We start from the raw sequence: 14,216 nt of genomic DNA on the forward strand, positions 1-14,216 counted from the left end.
AGTCACAACAAAGATGGTACAGATGGCTCTGAGTACTATGGGACTTAACATCTAAGGTAAATAAGTCCCCTAGAACGTAGAACTACTTAAACTTAACTAACCTAAGGACATCACACACATCCATGCCCGAGGCAGGAATCGAACCTGCGACTGTAGCGGGCGCGTGGTTCCAGACTGTAGCGCCTAGAACCGCTCGGCCACTTTGGCCGGCAATAGTCACAACGTTAGAATCACTTCACTTTTAGCTTTCAACTAGTATTCATCCCAGTTTTACACGACACTGCCCCACTTCGTAACTTTTATTTCCTACTAAGAACTCTAGAGGATGTATGCACGTCTTCCTGTGCAATGCAAGCCAAGTGGCGTTGCTGGATAGACGGCTGACTCACCTTGCTTCTCTCTCAGAGTATTAGAGTTTGAATCAAGCGTCACACGGAAACATAACACGCAAAGTAATATTAAGAACATATTCATCACACGCGCGGGTTCTCAACTGATACCATGGACGAGTACTTCTCTTTATCCTTTGTCTCATACACAGATTGAAACTCACACAGTACTCACCACGTGGAAGTACTCGTCTCTAATTTCAAGTCCTGCACAAGCCATTTCTTAAATATTTCTAACTTATAGTACACACGCCAGTAATTCAGCTTAACTTAAGCACACGGAAGTATTTCAACTTATTGCTACACGTGATTTCATTGTGACCGTTGGTCACTTCCGAAGATTTCTACGATCCCATTAATATTACCTGCCTGACATTTAATTCTCCCCACAAAAAGTTCCTGAAATAGAGAAATTATTATTTCAAACTACTCTTAAATATTCCACATGCATACCATGTCTCCACTCTTTTGTCTTTACGGAGCACAACTAAGACAGGTCTTAACAGCACAAGATCCAGCGGCAGAGTGCTGAAACATGGCCGTTCTTCAGGTTCTCTCGCACCTCTGTCGAAGTGGGGGAGCACCTTGCTACCGTATTGGTCAGCCACATTTCAGGCGCTCAAAGCTCAGGTAAATTTCATCTCTTTGGTCCCACCAAAGGTGACCAAAGGACCGTTTCAAAGATGATCATATGTTGTACATTCACTATCTGCGGTTAGCAGACGACCATACATTCATTCATTTCACAGATCTCACCAAATTGGATGTAGGGATTTATTTTATGGAAGTGCACATGTGATCAGTTAAATAAATAAATTGTCATTCTTTCCTACACTGGTATCCGGCTTCGGTGTTTTAAGTGAAATTGAGTTATTATTACAAAACATGTGTTGTTCTGACAAGAATAACGAAGAATGTTGTACCTATTTTCAGTGTCACGCGGTACTGTACCGTTTCAAGACATACTGTGGAGAGGCGCTCTTACCATCGTAAAAGACGTAAACATAAATAGGAGGACATATACGTGGATGAAGTAAAGACTGGAGTTGGTGACGCAGTTACGATTATAGTGAAATTCAAGTGCAGGTAGGCGAGATATGTAATAAGATGAACAGATGGCAGATGGGGCAAATAAGTTCTTTTCTGGCTTCCAAGAGACAAGAAAGGTGCGGGCTTTCACATTAACTACGCACCCTCCGACTCAGAATTGCAATGTTAAAAGTTTTGGCTGGTTTCGTTGTCTAGGGGCTGGGATACGTAGTTGCCGCATTACAAGCCTTTACTGCTGAGCCTACAGTATACAATATCAATACACACATGAATCGAATGGTCCAAGGTTGCATGGGTGCTTAATTAAAAAAGAATAATGAATAAACACAATAATTTTACTAGCTGTGTGACCGGTTACGAAGTCTCGTAACCGGTTGGCCCTGACAATTATTAGCACGCAATCTGACTGCATAAAAAAATAATAAAGAATGGCAAGGAATTTCCATTAACACAATTGATTAATTAAGTTCCTTGTAACTATAAAAGCTACGAAACAACGAAGCACAAGTGTAACTGTTCTGTGTGTGGTAGTGTGACTCAACGTACATGTATCTGGCTCGGTTCTTTCTCAATACGACATAATATTTTAAACACCATTAACAATGAACTAATTGAAAAACCAGAAATATTATAATTGGACATAGAACCCAGTATTTCAAGTCTAGTAAATGAACAAGAGCCAGATGCTTTGTTGACTGTACCTGTGAGCAAGGAGGATTGTCATAAAAGAAAACTGTAATACTTTTTTACCTCATTATATATTGACGAAAATTTTCCATTACACCAGCATCATAAATCAAAAGCCCATCTCCTCAAATACACTCCGACAATTTCAACTTCTTCCATCTATACATTACACCAATCGAACAGCATCTACTTTCTCGCCCAACCGAACAACTGCCCTCGACATCCTCTTAAGTACTACTGCACCAGTGGAGGCGGCGGAATAATAATCCTTGGCGCAATCTCTGGCGCTGTGACTCGGTGTAGCCACCTTTCAAGGTTCCTATCACTCGGCAAATTGCGAATTAATATAGAAATTTATAAATGAAAGACTGCAATTAAATAAAATCTGCGGGTACTATTTTAACGACTTTAAATGACGAGTACGATAGCAGAAGTACTTTTGAAAATTCCGTATATTTCTGCATAACACTTATTGGTGTCGATGGTCCAGCAACTAAATAAAATATCAGCTGAATAACAGGGAAACAATAGATTCCTATTGGACGTAATTAGCTGTATGAACAACAATATAGCTCGCGAGATATTCACTTCTAAACGCACACTACGTCTTCACTGTAGAAACCTCGGAAATCTCACAAGTCCGCACTCCGAAGTATTTCTATCTCTCGCGACCACGCGCAAACCGCCCAAGTCTCTCGCGACCGTGTGCGACCCTCGCGCCGTACCGTCCCGGCACTTCTCCTGTCCTCTCCCATACTCTCCAGGACTGCCGCACTGCCAGAACTCCTCCAAACTCCTTTTTGCAACGATCGCTGTGATTGGCTAGAGCTCTCCCACCCTGTCTTCAAGCCAATGCACACTGTCAACAAAATGAAACATATACGAAATACTGGATTTACATTTAAATACTTGAAGTTAAATAAACATTCCTACAAATCTTTAACATAATGCAGCGCGTCAGCAACCGTAAATGTATAGAAAATAAACAATTTTTTCAGCCTTCAGTTGCAAGGTAATTTTTACTCGTTTACCTAGGTTTCGATTCCAGTAATGGAATCTTCTTCAGAACAAAAAATTAAATTATTTTGAGAGCCAAACACTGGCCATGTCACAGATTAAAAATTAAAACAATAAAGACGCATAATCATAAGATTATGTCTGTCAAAATTAAAACCATTAAGGCGAACGTAGACGAAGCTACGCCGGCCAGTGTTCGGCTCTCAAAATAATTTAATTTTTTGTTCTGAAGAAGATTCCATAACTGGAATCGAAACCTAGGTAAACGAGTAAAAATTACCTTGCAACTGAAGGCTGAAAAAATTGTTTATTTTCTAAACATTCCTACGGCTGGACCATAAACACGCTCTAACACACGTTATTAAATACATAAACAATTAAATAAGCATATATCAAAAGAAAAGAAGCAAAAGGTAGGCCAGGAGCGTAATGTCTCTCTGCTTCCTAAAACACATTAAATAATTGACCATTTTCTTCATGAATAGCGTATATCGGATATTAACAAAGACATAGACGAATCAATATATTTATAAGCATGCTGCTACTGTTTTATCGTCTAACTGTGGAGTACTTATGGCCTGACGCGATCGATAGTAATCGGCCACTTTGACCTTCAATAACTCATGTACTATTTAAGTTACATGTCCGTAATTCATACCAATTTAGGTTTACACTAATAACTTTCTGAAGACACGGCGAGCGACAAAATCGGAATAACCGTTTAGATTTTGGAAATTCGTTTCTGGGTGTTACTTGTATAATTTATCGCAAGATACTAAACTCTAAACTAATAAAGATATTGAAAAACTGGTTACACCATCAGAGTCGTCGTGCAAATAATAGTAATGTACATGTTTCTTTTTGAGGTATCATGATTCATCTGGCTACTATTAATTTCTGTACGAACTGTGAAATGTCTGCCATTAAGGTTCACAAAGTTCGCCATCTTTGGCACTCCCGGCACAGACATCTTCTTCATCGACACAGAGCACCGTCCTCGCCACAGTGTCAACATGGAATTCCCAGCCACACGCCTGGACCGGCCGTTGTGCGGCATCACGCGCTTGCTAAGCTGACGTTCGGGACCGCGTGGTTACTGCCGGGCCGCGGCTTTGACGAGCGTCCGGAGCGGGCACGCCAACTTAGAATATTTTCAGGGCGCCACGATTCGCCCGTTACCTCACAAAGGACAGAGACGAGGATTTTATGGACGATAGCTAGACGACATTGAGAAACATGCAGGAGTAACGGGTGTAAGTAGGCTGCTTAGGTTTTTATGTTGGTAAAGCCACGTAGCGCTCTGTATGAAAATCACTGACTGTGCTGTGTGCAGTCTTTGGCTGCTTTGCATGGTTGGAAATTCGCTATTGTAGTGTTGGGCAGTTGGATGTGAACAGCGCGTAGCGTTGCGCAGTTGGAGGTGAGCCGCCAGCAGTGGTGGATGTGGGGAGGGAAATGGCAGAATTTTGAGAGCGGACGATCTGGACGCGTGTCCATCAGAAAGACTAAATTTGTAATATTGGATATCATGAACTGATTTTATATATATATGAACATTATTAAGCTAAATACATTATTTGTTCTCTATCAAAATCTTTCATTTGCTGACTATGCCTATCAGTAGTTAGTGCCTTCAGTAGTTCAATCTTTTATTTAGCTGGCAGTAGTGGCGCTCGCTGTATTGCAGTAGCTCGAGTAACGAAGATTTTTGTGAGGTAAGTGATTCATGAAAGGTATAGGTTATTGTTAGTCAGGGCCATTCTTTTGTAGGGATTTTTGAAAGTCAGATGGCGTTGCGCTAAAAATATTGTTTGTCACTTTAGTGTTGATAAGAATAAGTAAAGAGAGAAATGTGTGAGTACATTCAGTTTTGCTCATCTGTTTGAAAATCAAATAATGTAAGAAGTTTATGAGCACAGTAATTCATGAATTTTTCTAAGGGGACTTTTCACGCGATTCAAATGCCTCAAGAGCATGAGGAGACAAGTAACAGCTACACGAGAAACAGAATCGTACCAGCGATTGGAGACAAATGCCTCTGGTATTAAGATCACAATTCCACATATAAAATGGCACCAATTACAAATTTCACTAGACTCTTATTCGGGAGGACGACGTGTCAAACCCATATCCTGATTTAGGTTTTCCGTGATTTTCCTACATCACTTAAGGCAAATGCTGAGATGGTTCCCTTGGAAGGACGCGGCCGACTACTTTCCCCCATCCTTCCCTAATCCTATGGGACCGATGACCTCCCTTTTGCTCCCCTCTCCCGAATCAATCAACCATCACAGATTTCAGTCCACCGTACATATAGCTGCAACGTTTACTTGTCTGGTCTGTGTCCCAGCTCTGTTTACATCTGTGGAGAGCTCACAGCTACACAAACGGCGGATGAAAGTGTTACGCCATCGATATCTTGAGAGAACGCCGCTGAACTGATTTTTTCCAGTCTTCTGACTGGTTTGGTGCGGCCCGCCACAAACTCCTCTCCTGTGACAAACTCTTCATCTCAGAGTAGCACAGTTTTTGCCCCCTACAGCTCCCTTTAGTACAGTGGAAGTCATTCCTTGATGTCTTAACAGATGTCCTATCGTCCTGTTCCGTCTCCTTGTCAGTGTTTTCCACATATTCCTTGCCTCTCCGATTTTGCTCAGAAGCTCTTCATTCCTTACCTTATCTGTCGACGAATGTTGAAAATTAGGTGGACTGAAATTTGGCCGAACTGATACTCCAGTATGTCCATGCAACGAGATATGTTGATTATACATTCAACCCTTATGCGAGTTTATTTTTGGTATACAAAAGAAACACTGTAACACTCCACCTGTTGCTTGTCTGGATTTTGCGTGTGTTCGTCCCTGTCAAAGAACTTACAGAGACATCAGGAGTGGAAATGTACGCAAGAATGGTTAACACTAGGTTTAAATGTCGTCCTGTCACCCCTGATTAATCTGCAGTGGTAGTGTTGACGATAAATCACACCTATTTTAAATTCCAAACGTGAACCATAACGAATACATAGGGGGTTCAATGATATCAGACGATTACATAGAAATAAACTAAAGCAAAGGATGAATTCAGGATCAAATTACTGAAAGTAAAAGCTCTCTTGAATCTATAAATTTATTATGAACTTCAGATCAATGCTGAATAAAAACACAAATGAACCATTTGCAAATTACCCGCCTAGCTGGGATTGGCAGTGAACTGTGAGAAAATCGGTACAAAACGCGATCTCTTATAAATTGGCTGACCGACTGACATCGACACAAAACGAAAGAAAAGAAGAATCACTACATTCAGTACTCCTAACGCAGGCCGAAGCGGGAGCGATCTCGCCGTACTACCGCTGTTGTGGCTGCGGTCTCCGGCAGGCGACGGCGCGGCTGTGGAATCCGGGTGCGGCGCCTCGGACATGACACTCCTACAACACTTGGACAACAGACTGGTGTCCGTAAACTTCTCAAATTGCGACAGTCTTCCCATCAGCAAAGAGCAGACATGGCTCGTCGTCCTCTCAGAACGAAAGCCCAAGGCGGAAGACCACGACAGAGGGTCGAGCAAGATCGCTCTTCACACGTCTCCGCCTACGGCAATGACCACCCTTGTCATTTAGATTTTCGTTGATCATTTTCAACAACTGTTTCTGAAGAATGTCGATGTGAAGAAATAGCACACTAATTGCGTTAGAAATAGTTTTTTTAACGCAAATGGTGCGCTGTTTCTTCACATTGGAAATCTTGCTATTCCATTCACACCCTCACCCCCGCAGTGCAATTGGAGCTCTTTTATGCCACATATACTTGCTTCACACAGTCAAAGAGAACGATTGGACGTGACGAAAGCTCAAAAAGTAGTAAGACTCCTTCACATAGTGAAAGTAAATGATCAAACATTCATTTCGTTCAGTGTGAGGTGTAATCTCTGTGACTACGAATTAGGGATATTGTAAAATATCATTTTACTATTATATCGGTATCCCGTTTGCGCAATGGTATTATAAAATGGGGGACACGGTTGTACGAGAAGGTGTGAGGCTGCCGAATGCTCTTGCAAGTACTCGAGAGGATTCTCGCTGATTTTAAACCAGCCTGACTGTAGGATTAATGGATGACAATGTACTAGTTCGTGCTTCTAGGTGCTGGCTCAGAGAATAGTGTTTACTCGTTCGCAAAGCACAATAGCTCCAGAAAGTCGACGCAACAGTGTGGTGCTTATCTAATCGTTGAAGAAATCATTTTGCACTCAGACGTCCGACAGACGTCCCAAGTGAGGCTCGGCATTTAGCTGCAGACTTGGCCACGCGTGAGTTTGCGCTCTCACGTTGTCATTATCAGCAGGGCGGTGCGGGCAGACGGAGGGACAAAGGGAGCGAGTGTTGCGCTCGCCCTGCAGCAGACATTAAGCGCCGTGCAAGTGTTAAGGGGATAAGAGACCCGACGTCGAGATTAAATTCGCAATTAATTCCGCGATAAGCTGTTATACAAGGCCGCGGCGCCATGCAACTGCAGCCGGCTACAAAGCATTTATCTGGCCACGAAAACAAAGCGCCGTAAACACTGCGACTGCCGCTTTCTCTCGTTCAACAAACGTAAACGAAAATGCTGTTCCTTTGTCCACGTATTTTCGTGAAATGCAGAATGAAAATTCTGCAGACAGTACCGGCAACAGTTGCGATTTCCGCTTGTTATACCGACTGAAGGGGCACTAATAGGAAAATTTTACTGCGTGTTTCCGTAAGAGCGCGCAAAAATTTAACCGGACGTAGGAAGGGAAACTGGGGTCGGAGAAGCCAGCCTAACGAGATAATAGCATTAAAATCACATTACGGTGTAATTTTGTACACTACTGGCCACTAAAATTGCTACACCATGAAGATGACGTGCTACAGACGCGGAATTTAACCTACAGGGAGAAGATGCTGTGATATGCAAATCATTAGCTTTTCAGAGCATTCACACAACGTTAGCACCGGTGGCGACACCTAAAACGTGCTGACATGAAAGTTTCCAACCGATTTCTCATACACAAACAGCAGTTGACCGAAGTTGCCTGGTGAAACGTTGTTGTGATGCCTCGTGTAAGGAGGAGAAATGCGTACCATCACGTTTCCGACTTAGATAAAGGTCGGATTATAGCCTATCGCGATTGCGGTTTATCGTATCGCGACATTGCTGCTCGCGTTGGTCGAGATCCAATGACTGTTAGCAGAATATGGAAGTGGTAGGTTCAGGAGGATAATACGGAACGCCGTGCTGGATCCCAACGGCCTCGTAATACTAGCAGTCGAGATGACAGGCATCTTATCCGCATGGCTGTAACGGATCGTGAAGCCACGTCTCGATCCCTGAGTCAACAGATGGGGACGTTTGCAAGACAACAACCATCTGCACGGACAGTTCGACGACGTTTGCAGCAGCATGGACTATCAGCTCGGAGACCTTGACGCTGCATCACAGACAGGAGCGCCTGCGATTGTGTACTCAACGACGAACCTGGGTGCACGAATGGCAAAACGTCATTTTTTCGGATGAATCCAGGTTCTGTTTACAGCATCGTGATGGTCGCATCCGTGTTTGGCGACATCGCGGTGAACGCACATTGGAAGCGTGTATTCGTCAAAGCCATACCGGCGTATCACCTGCGGTGATGGCATGGGGTGCCATTGGTTACACGTCTAGGTCACCTTTTGTTCGCATTGGCGGCACTTTGAATAGTGGACGTTACATTTCAGATGTGTTACGACCTGTGGTTCTACCCTTCATTCGATCCCTGCGAAACCCTACATTTCTGCAGGATAATGCACGACCGCATGTTGCAGGTCCTGTACGGGCCTTTCTGGATACAGAAAATATTCGACTGCTGCCCTGGCCATCACATTCTCCAGATCTCTCACCAACTGAAAACGTGTGGACAATGGTGGCCGAGCAACTGGCTCGTCACAATACGCCAGTCACTACTCTTGATGAACTGTGGTATCGTGTTAAAGCTGCATGGGCAGCTGTACCTGTACACGCCATCCAAGCTCTGTTTGACTCAATGCCCACGCGTATCAAGGTCGTTATTACTGTCAGAGGTGGTTGTTCTGGGTACTGATTTCTCAGGATCTATGCACCCAAATTGCATGAAAATGTAATCACATGTCAGTTCTAGTATAATCTATTTGTCCAATGAAAACCCGTTTATAATCTGCATTTCTTCTTGGTGTAGCAATTTTAATGGACAGTAGTGTATTTACATTTGTTAACTGCAAATACCATCATTGAAATAGTGAGCGTACCATTTGTACTATATCTTATGAAATGTGCAGAAACTGACGACCATCAACCTCAATGCAAGCGTGACATCGACGAACAAGATTCTGACGCACCCTGACAAATATCCCTGCTGTGTTTCGAATCGCATTACAGGCAGCCCCAATTCTGGCAACTAATGCAATTTCCGTATCCTCTGGCATCTCATACCTTTCCCCACTGGAAATAATCAAGGGTATTCAGGTCAGGTAATCTCGCAGCCCATGCAATAGGATCTTCGCTACCAGTCCACTGACCAGGAAATACTGTACCTTTGCTGGTCCATCTTATTGTACTGTACGTCTCTAAATAGCACTGAGTAATGAATGCGCCTATCTTTTTTTTAGACAACATAGTTGTGTGTAGATAACAGCGATTAATTTACTTATAATCAATTATTCAAAATGACGGTCGCAATCGCTTTATTTATATTGTCGCCAACCGGTTTCAACCCGCGATGGGGTCGTCATCAGGGCAATTTACACCATTTGGTCGCTCGCTGGAGTCGTCACCCTGCCTGTGCACCAACCGTGCGAGTTGAAACCGGTTGGCGGCAAAATAAATAATGCGATTGTGACTGTCATTTCGAATAATTGCTTAATGGGCCTATCGTTGATTCATAGCACGTTCTACCGTGGGACAATGTAAATACGATACAACAGAGACACTTTATGGACAAGTGAACAAAACGTGCATCGTGACTTGCTGGTAATCAGAGCCGTCCTTCTTCTTTCCTAGCAGAAAATAAATAATGTACATGTAAATAAACAGCACAGTACGTGTAAATTTGTACGCTTGTTAGTTGTAAATAATCTGGAAAACAGTAATGCTAGAAAAAGCGGTGGACAAGTTTTCTTCCGTATCCCCTTAAGTTGGCTTCTCCGACCTCAAGTTCCCTGTCGCAAATTTTTCGGTCGAGCATTCTCTGCGCCGTGCTACATTGTTGCACGCTCTTACGGAAACACCTTGTATAGATTACTATTATTATTTTTAATCCTCCAAGTATCTGTAGTTTTGGAAGCCGAGGTAATTAATTACACTGGTGTCCAAAAGTTTAAGATGAAAATAACTTTCGCAAAAATTGTCTTTTCCTAGTAACATAACTCGATGATACTTGGACCATACACATACGGACCTGCTACAGTATAGTTCAGAAGAAAGACGCAATGACACAAACAGAAATGACATTTTTATTCAAAGACAAAACACTGAAGTCACTGCGACTGATGATGGTCCCCAGGACATTACAAAGGGCAGGAGATGGTTCGCAATAGGGTGTGTGATTCAGAACTGTTAAAAAAAATCGATATATAGACATTTTTTCACGAAAAATCTATATGTGGAAGATTCCCTTTCACCAACATAACGGTACAGAAAGGGCAATATCGATGATATTTTTATTTTATATCAAATTCTTTTCTCAATTTTCAATAAATATTTGAAGTTGTTCTTTTGAAATTGTAGTTGAACATGACTTTCAGTGTGTGAAGGAGTCTTATTAGTTTTGAGCTTCATCACGTCCAGTCTTTCTCTTTGACTGTGTCAAGAAAGTATAGGTGGCATAAAGAAGAAGTCCGATTGCACTGGAGGATGGCAGTCTGAATGGAATAACTGTTATGTATGAGGTGGAACTAAGGGCCTCATGGGAAAAGGGTGACCCGGCTGAGACACGCAGTTTGACTCTTAGTCTGATCACGAGGTGTGGCCATCAATTGCACGCGTTGATCACGTATAGGCTGACGTGAGGATCAATGAACTATACTTGACGGGATGTATCTGGAACATCTTAGGTGATTAGTAAGTTAGTAGACAGGAATACAATCAAATACTCAACTTTAATTCTGCATCAGCGGTGAATGTCGGACTTTATACAATAATATTTACAAGTGCAGTTATAGACTGAGCTGCGAGTACTTCTTTACAATTCTGATTGCTTCACACTTATAGCTCAATTGTCAATGCACAAACTGTATGTGGCGCCTGGCTAGGTCGTAGCTAATGACTTAGCTGAAGGCTATGCTAACTAGTGTCTCTGCAAATGAGATCTCTGAAGCTGTAACATGTGGACCATTCCTATTGAAGTCGGCTGCAGAACTGCAGAACTGGCCAGTGCGCTTGTAAGACCAGCCGAGTGGCGGCGCTCGGTCTGCTAGCGTCGACAGTGGCGACTCGCGGGTCCGATGTGTACTGACGGACCGCGGCCGATTTGAAGCCTAAAACCTAGCCAAGTGTGGTGCCTTGCGGTGACACCACAATACAAGATTTCCGTTGTGAAGAAATAGCACGTCAGTTGCGTTAAAAAGCAATCTGTAACGCAACTAGCGTGCTATTTCTTCGCATCGGTATTGTTCGAAAACAACTGCCGAAAATGATGAATGAAAATCTAAATGACAAGACTGGTCTTTGTAGTGGGCAGAGACGTGTCGGGGTAAATGCTGACGCAATCAGCGCTCCGCACTACCAAATTGGCGCTAACAACAGAAACTGCAATGTTTAACTTCACGACCCAGTTTTGACACAATTACTACGTCACTGGCGTTTGCGGAAATGAGAAAATAGCGAAGCCAACACGAAGTGTTCCGGAGAAATCCGATATGTGACGAAGCAGAACGACAGACACATCGGACACCTTGTATTGTGCCACCTACATGCCGTTACCAATGTTAGCAAAGTGGTTATCGCCAAGCGTGAACGTGCAACGTTTTCTTTTCAATTATTGCTCTGAATGGGATAGGTAGGCTTCTAGCTTGTTGATGTTCAGAATATGTAATAATAAATCAGTTCTTAAATATACAGCTCTAAAACTGGAAGTTTATTTACAATGTGCAGCCAATATTTTTTTTAGCTGGCAAGCCGCCTCTTTCCGTCGTTACCTGGATAACAAAATCGAGAGCGGAACTTGATGTGCGTTTAAATATCGGATAACAACCCTAGTGTGATCATTGCAGACGACAACGCACGCTTTCTAACTTGCTTCCCAACTCGAGATTGGTGAGTAGTTCTCGTGGTAGGGCGTTCCACTCCTCGACCAACGCCGTTGACAAGTGCTGGACGGTCGTTGGTCAGTGTGGACGTGCTGCGATATGTCTCATCAACTCTTCTCCACATGTAATACGAGGCGTGTTTTTTAAGTAAGTACCGTTTTGCCACAGCGCGGCCGCAGCGCAGCGGTCGGCGTTCTGCGCATGCGCACTGGGTACCTACATCTGTTGTCTACGCACTGACGCCATTACAGTCTGATTCTTCCTTGTTTACGTCGTGTACTGAGTGTTTAAGATGCCTCCGATAATCGTGAGTCCCGCTGACTCTGAAGTACGGGCTGTTATAAGATTTCTTAGTGCTGAAGGCCTAAAAGCGACCGATATTCATCGTGAGATATGTGCAGTTTACAGAGAAAACATTATGAGTGATGGAATGGTAATGAGGTGGGTGATAGCATTTAAAGATGGCCGCACAAATGTACATGATGAACAACGGAGTGGGCGTCCTTCGGTCGTTAATGAAAGTTTGGTGCAGAAGTGGACAATAAGGTGAGAGAAAACAGACGCTTTACGATTTCCTCCTTGCGGGATAACTTTCCTAATGTTTCTCATAGTGTTTTGTATGGCATTGTGACCGAGCACTTGAATTACCGAAAATTGTGCGCACGTTGGGTACCGAAAATGTTGACAGACATGCACAAAACCAAATGTTTAGACAGTGCATTGACTTTCCTTGAGCAGTACCACAACCTCAGTTATGTCGCCGGATAACATGTATATATTTGCTCCTATAAGAAATTTTCCTGGGACAGCCCAGGGCAATGCTGGCCACTAGACTTTGTTATCTATAAAAAAACAACTGATTTTTCTTTACGGTAATTGGCATGACTATGTGTGATGTCACCGCCAGACACCACACTTGCTAGGTGGTAGCTTAAATCGGCCGCGGTCCATTAGTACATGTCGGACCCGCGTGTCGCCACTGTCAGGATCACAGATCGAGCGCCACCACACGGCAGGTCTCGAGAGACGTACTAGCACTCGCCCCAGTTGTACGACGACGTTGCTAGCGACTACACTGACGAAGCCTTTCTCTCATTTGCCGAGAGACAGTTAGAATAGCCTTCAGCTAAGTCCATGGCTACGACCTAGCAAGGCGCATTAACCATATCTGGAGAGAGTCTCACTTGTATTATCAAGAGAAATGTACCACAATGAATTAAAGTTAAGTATACGAGAAGCTCCGTTCTTTTCTTTATAGCTTTCATCACGTATCCTGGCCGGCCGCGGTGGTCTCGCGGTTCTAGGCGCGCAGTCCGGAACCGTGCGACTGCTACGGTCGCAGGTTCGAATCCTGCCTCGGGCATGGATGTGTGTGATGTCCTTAGGTTAGTTAGGTTTAAGTAGTTCTAAGTTCTAGGGGACTAATGACCACAGCAGTTGAGTCCCATAGTGCTCAGAGCCATTTGAACCATCACGTATCCTGTTTCAGACTTAACGCCAGTCGGCGTGTGTGTACGCGTGCCTTTCGGTTACCCGTCACTGTGGACTGGCTGCCTTGTCAGTCCACTACACTATGGATAGGAGAAATTAGAAAAAACTTTAAATTCAGATGAATAACTGTCAAAAGTTATCTTTATAAGAAAGATTATTATTGAAAAATTACTGAAAAAAATTTACATGTGACTTTGATATAACAATAGTACAAAATGAGTTATTTCAAGTTACATATGCACGCAGCAATAAATAATAATAATTTTTGCTTTTACTTTATACTGCATCGCTCAGGCACCGCC

Source organism: Schistocerca nitens, chromosome 4 (genome assembly GCF_023898315.1).
Source record: "Schistocerca nitens isolate TAMUIC-IGC-003100 chromosome 4, iqSchNite1.1, whole genome shotgun sequence".
NCBI classification, from domain to species: domain Eukaryota; kingdom Metazoa; phylum Arthropoda; class Insecta; order Orthoptera; family Acrididae; genus Schistocerca; species Schistocerca nitens.